The sequence below is a fragment of the Arachis stenosperma genome, chromosome 4 (genome assembly GCF_014773155.1).
Source record: "Arachis stenosperma cultivar V10309 chromosome 4, arast.V10309.gnm1.PFL2, whole genome shotgun sequence".
Taxonomy (NCBI): Eukaryota; Viridiplantae; Streptophyta; class Magnoliopsida; order Fabales; family Fabaceae; genus Arachis; species Arachis stenosperma.
In genome coordinates this window covers 32,064,223-32,072,473 of record NC_080380.1, presented here as the reverse complement: position 1 = coordinate 32,072,473, position 8,251 = coordinate 32,064,223, and the positions used below count along the sequence as shown (strand labels likewise).

The 8,251-nt window shown below is 37.4% G+C and overlaps 1 non-coding gene across 1 annotated transcript; it reads left to right on the top strand.

Moving 5' to 3' along the window:
* Positions 1 to 911: 911 nt before the first annotated feature.
* LOC130978104 (small nucleolar RNA R71) lies at positions 912 to 1,019 on the top strand. The gene has a single exon (XR_009085767.1). It is a non-coding gene; the product is annotated as a small nucleolar RNA R71 (small nucleolar RNA).
* The last annotated feature ends 7,232 nt before the right edge of the window (positions 1,020 to 8,251 follow it).

Here is an 8,251-nt window from a genome sequence, read left to right as displayed (position 1 = left end):
TAAGTAAATCCAATGGAATCTCTATGGTCTCATTATGAGCCTCAGATTCCCATGGTTCCTCATTAGGGAACTCATTGGAGGCCGTCCATTGAGGTCTTCCTTAGTGGTGATCACTGCCTCTTCCTCCTCTCCAAGTTCGGCCATGTGGGTCATGTTAATGGCCTTGCACTCTCCTTTTGGATTCTCTTCTGTATTGCTTGGAAGAGTACTAGGAGGGAGTTCAGTAATTTTCTTGCTCAGCTGACCTACTTGTGCCTCCAAATTCCTAATGGAGGACCTTGTTTCAGTCATGAAACTTTGAGTGGTTTTGATTAGATCAGAGACCATGGTTGCTAAGTTAGAGTGGCTCTGCTTAGAATTCTCTGTCTGTTGCTGAGAAGATGATGGAAAAGGCTTGCCATTGCTAAACCTGTTTCTTCCACCATTATTGTTGTTGAAACCTTGTTGAGGTCTCTGTTGATCCTTCCATGAGAGATTTGGATGATTTCTCCATGAAGGATTATAGGTGTTTCCATAGGGTTCTCCCATGTAATTCACCTCTTCCATTGAAGGGTTCTCAGGATCATAAGGTTCTTCTTCAGATGAAGCATCCTTAGTACTGCCTGGTGCAGCTTGTATTCCAGACAGACTTTGAGAAATCATATTGACTTGCTGAGTTAATATTTTGTTCTGAGCCAATAGGGCATTCAGAGTATCAATCTCAAGAACTCCTTTCTTCTGATTCGTCCCATTGTTCACAGGATTCCTTTCAGAAGTGTACATGAATTGGTTATTTGCAACCATTTCAATGAGTTCTTGAGCTTCTGTAGGCGTCTTCTTCAGATGAAGAGATCCTCCAGCAGAGCTACCAATGACATCTTGGACAGTTCAGACAGACCATCATAGAAGATACATATGATGCTCCATTCAGAAAGCATATCAGAAGGACACTTTCTGATTAATTATTTGTATCTTTCCCAAGCTTCATAGAGGGATTCACCTTCCTTCTGTCTGAAGGTTTGGACTTCCACTCTAAGCTTACTCAATTTTTGAGGTGGAAAGAACTTTGCCAAGAAGGCATTGACTAGCTTTTCCCAAGAGTTCAGCCTTTCTTTAGGTTGTGAATCCAACCATATCCTAGCTCTGTCTCTTACAGCAAAAGGGAATAGCATAAGTCTGTAGACCTCAGGGTCAACCCCATTAGTCTAGACAGTGTCACAGATTTACAAGAATTCAGCTAAAAACTGATGAGGATCTTCCAAGAGAAGTCCATGGAACTTGCAATTCTGTTGCATTAGAGAAACTAATTGAGGCTTAAGCTCAAAGTTGTTTGCTCCAATGGCAGGGATAGAGATGCTTCTCCCATAGAAGTCGGGAGTAGGTGCAGTAAAGTCACCCAACACCTTCTTTGCATTGTTGGCATTATTGTTATTTTCGGCTACCATGGGTTCTTCTTCTTTGAAAATTTCTGTTAGGTCCTCTACAAAGAGTTGTGCCTTAGCTTCTCTTAGCTTTCGCTTCAAGGTCCTTTCAGGTTCAGGGTCAGCCTCAACAAGAATGCTTTTGTCTTTGCTCCTGCTCATATGAAAGAGAAGAGAACAAGAAAATATGGAATCCTCTATGTCACAGTATAGAGACTCCTTGAGGTGTCAGGGGAAAAGAAAAATAGAAGGAAGAGGTAGAAAATTCGAACTTATCAAGGAAAGATAGAGTTCAAATTGTGCATTGAGGAATAGTGTTAGTCCATAAATAGAAGGATGTGAGAAGAGGGGAAGAAATTTTCGAAAATAAATTAAAAAGATTTTAAAAACATTTTGAAAAATTGAAGAATGATTTTTGAAAAATATGATTGGGAAAGAAATAAAGTAATTTTTGAAAAAGATTTTGAAATTAGAAATAAAAAAGATATGATTGAAAACTATTTTGAAAAAGATGTGATTAAGAAAATATGATTGAAAAGTTATGGTTTTATAAAGATGTGATTGAGAAGATATGATTTGAAAAACAATTTAAAAAGATTTGATTTTGAAAATTAATGACTTGGCTAACAAGGAAAGATATGATTCAAACATTAAACCTTTCTCAACAGAAAAGGCAACATACTTGAAATGTTGAATCAAATCATTAATTGTTAGCAAGTATCTTTGAAAATGAAAAGAAATTGATTTTGAAAATATATGATTGAAAAGATTTGATTTGAAAAAGATTTGATTTTGAAAAATTTTGAAAACTTGAAAAAAATTTGAATTAAAAACAAAATCTTCCCTCTTGTGCCATCCTGGCGTTAAACACCCATAATGGTATCCATTCTGGTGTTTAACGCCCAAAACACTACCCTTTTGGGCGTTAAACGCCCAGCCAGGCACCTTGGCTGGCGTTTAAACGCCAGTTTTCCTTCCTCACTGGGCGTTTTGAATGCCCAGCCTTTTTCTGTGTAATTCCTCTGTTGCATGTTCTGAATCTTCAATTCTCTGTATTATTGACTTGAAAAGACACAAATTAAAAAATTTTTTGGGTTTTTAATAATGAGGAATAATCAAAATAAAACTAAGATCAAATAAACAATGCATGCTAGACACCAATCTTAGAAGTTTGTATACTACTGACACTAACAAATTGAGAATGCATATGAGACACAACAAAACACTCAAGACAAGAGAATTTAAAGATCAGAGCAAGGAAATCATCAAGAACAACTTGAAGATTAATGAAGACACATGAATGAATTCGAAAAATGCAAGAAGAAAAGAAACATGCAATTGACACCAAACCTAAAATGAGACACTAGACTCAACAAGAAACATAAAATATTTTTGGTTTTTATGATTTTGTATTTTTTTTTTTTTGGTTTTTTCGAAAATTGAATGAAAAAGAAAATAAGGAGATCAAAATTCTTAATGAGAATTCCAGAAATCATGCAATGTTAGTCTAAAGCTTTAGTCTAAAGAAATTAGACATGGCTAGCCAAGCTTCAGCAGGACATTACATTCAAGAGCTAAATTGATGAGAATCAATCAGCTTTGGTGATGATAAGAACATCACCTTGAAACACTAGAATTCATCCTTAAGAACTCTGAAGAAAAATACCTAATCTAAGCAACAAGATGAACCATCAGTTGTCCAAACTCAAACAATCCCCAGAAACGGCGCCAAAAACTTGGTGCATGAAATTGTGATCATCAATGGCGCCATCAACATGGTACACTCAATTGCAATCTCAACTCTTTATCACAACTTCGCACAACTAACCAGCAAGTGCACTGGGTCGTCCAAGTAATAAACCTTACGCGAGTAAGGGTCGATCCCACGGAGATTGTTGGTATGAAGCAAGCTATGGTCATCTTGCAAATCTCAGTTAGGTATATCCAAATGGTTATGGAGGATTAATGAATAAAACATAAAACAAGGATAGAGATACTTATGTAATTCATTGGTGAGAATTTCAGATAAGCGAATGGAGATGCTTTGTCCCTTCCGTCTCTCTGCTTTCCTACTGTTTTCTTCCAATCCTTCTTACTCCTTTCCATGGCAAGCTGTATGTAGGGTTTCACCGTTATCAATGGCTACCTCCCATCCTCTCAGTGAAAATGTTCAACGCGCTCTGTCACAGCACGGCTATTCAGCTGTCGGTTCTCGATCATGTCGGAATAGAATCCATTGATTCTTTTGCGTCTGTCACTAACGCCCCACAATCGCGAGTTTGAAGCTCGTCACAATCATTCAATCCTTGAATCCTACTCAGAATACCACAGACAAAGTTTAGACCTTCCGGATTCTCTTGAATGCCGCCATCAATTCTAGCTTATACCATGAAGATTCTGATTAAGGGATCCAAGAGATATCCACTCAATCTAAGGTAGAACGGAGGTGGTTGTCAGGCACACATTCATAGGTGAGAATGATGATGAGTGTCGCGGATCATCACATTCATCAAGTTGAGGAACAAGTGATATCTTAGAACAAGAATAAGCTTAATTGAATAGAAGAACAATAGTAATTGCATTAATAATCGAGGTACAGCAGAGCTCCACACCTTATCTAGGTGTGTAGAAACTCCACCGTTGAAAATACATAAGTGATAATAGTGATCATTGGCTTCGGCCCCAGAGAGGGAACCAGAAGAACCAAGATGAAAGTACAATAGCAAAAGGTCCTATATGTAGAGAACTAGTAGCCTAGGGTTTACAAAGATGAGTAAATGACATAAAAATCTACTTCCGGGCCCACTTGGTGTGTGCTTGGGCTGAGCATTGAAGCTTTCATGTGTAGAGACTTTTCTTGGAGTTAAACGCCAGCTTTTGTGCCAGTTTGGGCGTTTAACTCCCATTCTTGTGCCAGTTCCGGCGTTAAACGCCAGAATTCTTGAGCTGACTTGGAACGCCTATTTGGGCCATCAAATCTCAAGCAAAGTATGGACTATTATCAATTGCTGGAAAGCCTAGGATGTCTACTTTCCAACGCAATTGAGAGCGCGCCAATTGGGCTTTTGTAGCTCCAGAAAATCCACTTTGAGTGCAGAGAGGTCAGAATCCAACAGCATCTGCAGTCCATTTCAGCCTCTGAATCAGATTTTTGCTCAGGTCCCTCAATTTCAGCCAGAAAATACTTGAAATCACAGAAAAACACACAAACTCATAGTAAAGTCCAGAAAAGTGAATTTTAAATAAAAACTAATAAAAATATAATAAAAACTAACTAAAACATACTAAAAACATACTAAAAACAATGCCAAAAAGCGTATAAATTGTCCGCTCATCATCCTTCTTATGACTCAAGAGCTCTTTCATGAACTTAGCATAAGAGGGTATTTGCTCAAGTGCCTTTGCAAATGAAATCTTTATTTCAAGAGTTCTGAGATAGTCTGCAAAGCGGGCAAATTGCTTATCCTACTCCGCTTGGCAGAGTTTTTGAGGATAAGGCATCTTGGCTTTGTATTCCTCAACCTTAGTTGCTGCAGGTTTATTTCCTACAGAGGTGGTTGGGAAAGAATTCTTAGAGGGGTTGCTATCAGCACTTGTATGTGTCTGATCCCTCACTGGCGTTTGAACGCTAGGATCAGAAGCTGAATTGGCGTTTAACGCCAACTCCTTACCTGTTTCTGGCATTTGAACGCCAGAATTGAGCTTCCCTTGGGCGTTTAACGCCAACTCCTTGCCTGTTAGTGGCGTTTGAACGCCAGAACTGAGCATGGGTTGGACGTTTAATGCCAGCTTTCCACCTTTTTCTAGCATTTGAGCGCCATAATTATTCCTCTCTGGGCTCTTACTGTCCTCAGAGGGATTTTAGGTAGCAGTTTGTTCATTTCATGGCTTTCTGCTACTTTGAAGTGAGGTATTTAATGTTTTTCCACTTCTTAATTGAACTGTTTGGCACTCTTCTATTATTTGTTTTGATAACTGCTGTTTTGTTTGCTTCAACTGTACTTCCATATTCATATTAGCCATTCTTGTGTCTTGTAGTATCTCCTTGAATTCGGCTAGCTGTTTTGTTAGAAAATCTAATTGCTGATTGAATTCAGTAACTTGTTCTGCAGGACTGAGTTCAGCAGTTACTGTTTTAGCCTCTTCTTTCATCGAAGACTCACTACTTAGATACAGATGCTGATTTTTGGCAATTGTATCAATGAGCTATTGAGCTTCTTCAATTGTCTTTCTATGTGTATAGATCCACCAGCTGAGTGATCCAAAAACATCTGAGCTTTCTCTGTAAGCCCATAATAGAAGATGTCTAACTGCACCCACTCTGAAAATATTTCAGAGGGGTATTTTCTTAGCTTCTCTCTGTATCTCTTCCAGGCATCATAAAGAGATTCATTATCTCCTTGTTTAAAGCCTTGGATGTTCAGCCTTAGCTGTGTCATCTGTTTTGGAAGAAAATATTGATTCAGGAATTTTTCTGACAGCTATTTCCATGTCCTTATGCTAGCCTTAGGTTGGTTATTTAACCACCTCTTAGCTTGGTCTTTTACAACAAATGGAAACAGTAATAAACTGTAGACATCCTGATCTACTTCCTTATCATGTACTGTATCAGCAATTTGTAAAAACTGTGCCAGAAACTCTGTAGGTTCTTCCTGTGGGAGACCGAAATACTGACAACTTTGCTGCACCATGATAATGAGTTGAGGACTTAACTCAAAACTACTGACTCCGATGGAGGGTATACAGATACTACTCCATATAAAGCAGTAGTGAGGTTAGCATATGACCCCAGAGTCCTTCTGGACTGTTCATTTCTACTTAGGTCCATGATGGAGTAAGGGAGATGTTGTGAATTGGAGATTCAAATAGTATTAAGATATATATATTGAAAATGGAAATTAAAAAAATGAAATAAAATAAAATAAAATAAATGAAAGATGGGTGAGGATTTTCGAAAAATGAAGAAAGAGAAAAATTGGTTAGGAGGTTTTGAAAAAGATATGATTTTTAAAAATTTTTTTTAAAGGATATGATTTGAAAAAGATATGATTTTTTAAAAAAACTTGACAACTAAGATATGATAAGATAAAATTTTGAAATTGAAATACGAATTTTTATGAAAAATTTTGAAATATTTGCTTAAAAATAGTTAGAAAAGATATTTTTTGATTTTTGAATTTTATGATGAAAGAGAAAAACACATAAAAGACACAAGACTTAAAATTTTTAGATCTAATGCTCCTTGTTCTCGAAAATTTTGGAGGGAAGACACCAAGGAACACCAAACTTAAAAATTTTAAGATCAAAACACAAAGAAGACTCAAGAACACTTTGAAAACATACAAGAACAACAAGAACATGAAGATAGAACATCAAACTTAAAATTTTAGAAAACCACAATAAAATTTTTGAAAACTAAAGGAAAACACCAAGGAACACCAAACTTAAAAATTGACACAAGATTTAATCAAAGAAAAATTATTTTTGAAAAAGATTTTAGAAAGAAAGACTCAAAGGAGCAACTGTTCACAAGAACATAGACACATTCAACAAATGCATGGACTAAACAAAAGAGAAGTATTTTTGAAAAAGTAGTTTTAATAATAAAAATATATATTTTTTGAAAATCAAAAGAGAGACTCTAAACACAGCAAAATAAATTATTCCTAATCTAAGCAACAAGATTCACCGTCAGTTGTCCAAACTTGAACAATCCCCGGCAACGGCGCCAAAAACTTGGTGCACGAAATTGTAAATCACACTTTTCACAACTCATTCCACTAACCAGCAAGTGCACTGGGTCATCCAAGTAATACCTTACGTGAGTAAGGGTCGATCCCAAGGAGATTGTTGGCTTGAAGCAAGCTATGGTTATCTAGTAACTCTTAGTCAGGATATCAATTATAATTATCAGTTGACTTGCAAATGAACAAGAGAGCATGGATTAAATAATACTTGTTATGCAGTAATGGAGAATATGTTGGAGTTTTGGAGATGCTTTGTCTTCTGAATCTCTGCTTTCCCCTATCTTCTACTTCACGCACGCAAGGTTCCTCCTATGGCAAGCTGTGTGTTGGCGGATCACCGTTGTCAATGGCTACCATCCGTCCTCTCAGTGAAAATGGTCCAGGTGCGCTGTCACCACATGGCTAATCATTTGTCGGTTCTCACTCATGCTGGAATAGGATCTATTGATCCTTTTGCGTCTGTCACTACGCCCAACCCTTGTGAGTTTGAAGCTCGTCACTGTCATTCAATCCCTGAATCCTACTCGGAATACCACAGACAAGGTTTAGACTTTTTGGATTCTCAAGAATGCTGCCAATGGATTCTAGCTTATACCACGAAGATTCTGATTAAGGAATCCAAGAGATACTCATTCAATCGAAGGTAGAACGGAGGTGGTTGTCAGGCACGCATTTATAGGTTGAGAATGGTAATGAGTGTCATGGATCATCACCTTCTTCATATTGAAGTGCAAATGAATATCTTAGATAGAAACAAGCGTGTTTGAATAGAAAACAGAAATAATTGCATTAATCCATCGAGACACAGCAGAGCTCCTCACCCCCAACAATGGGGTTTAGAGACTCATGCCGTCAGAAATACAAAGTTTTGATCTAAAATGTCATGAGGTACAGAATAAATCTCTAAAAGTTGTTTAAATACTAAACTAGTAACCTTGGTTTACAGAAAATGAGTAAACTAAGATAGATAGTGCAGAAATCCACTTCTGGGGCCCACTTGGTGTGTGCTGGGGCTGAGACCTGAGCTTTTCATGTGCCTGGGCTGTTTCTGGAGTTAAACGCTAGGTTGTAACCTATTTTGGGCGTTTAACTCCAACTTGTAAC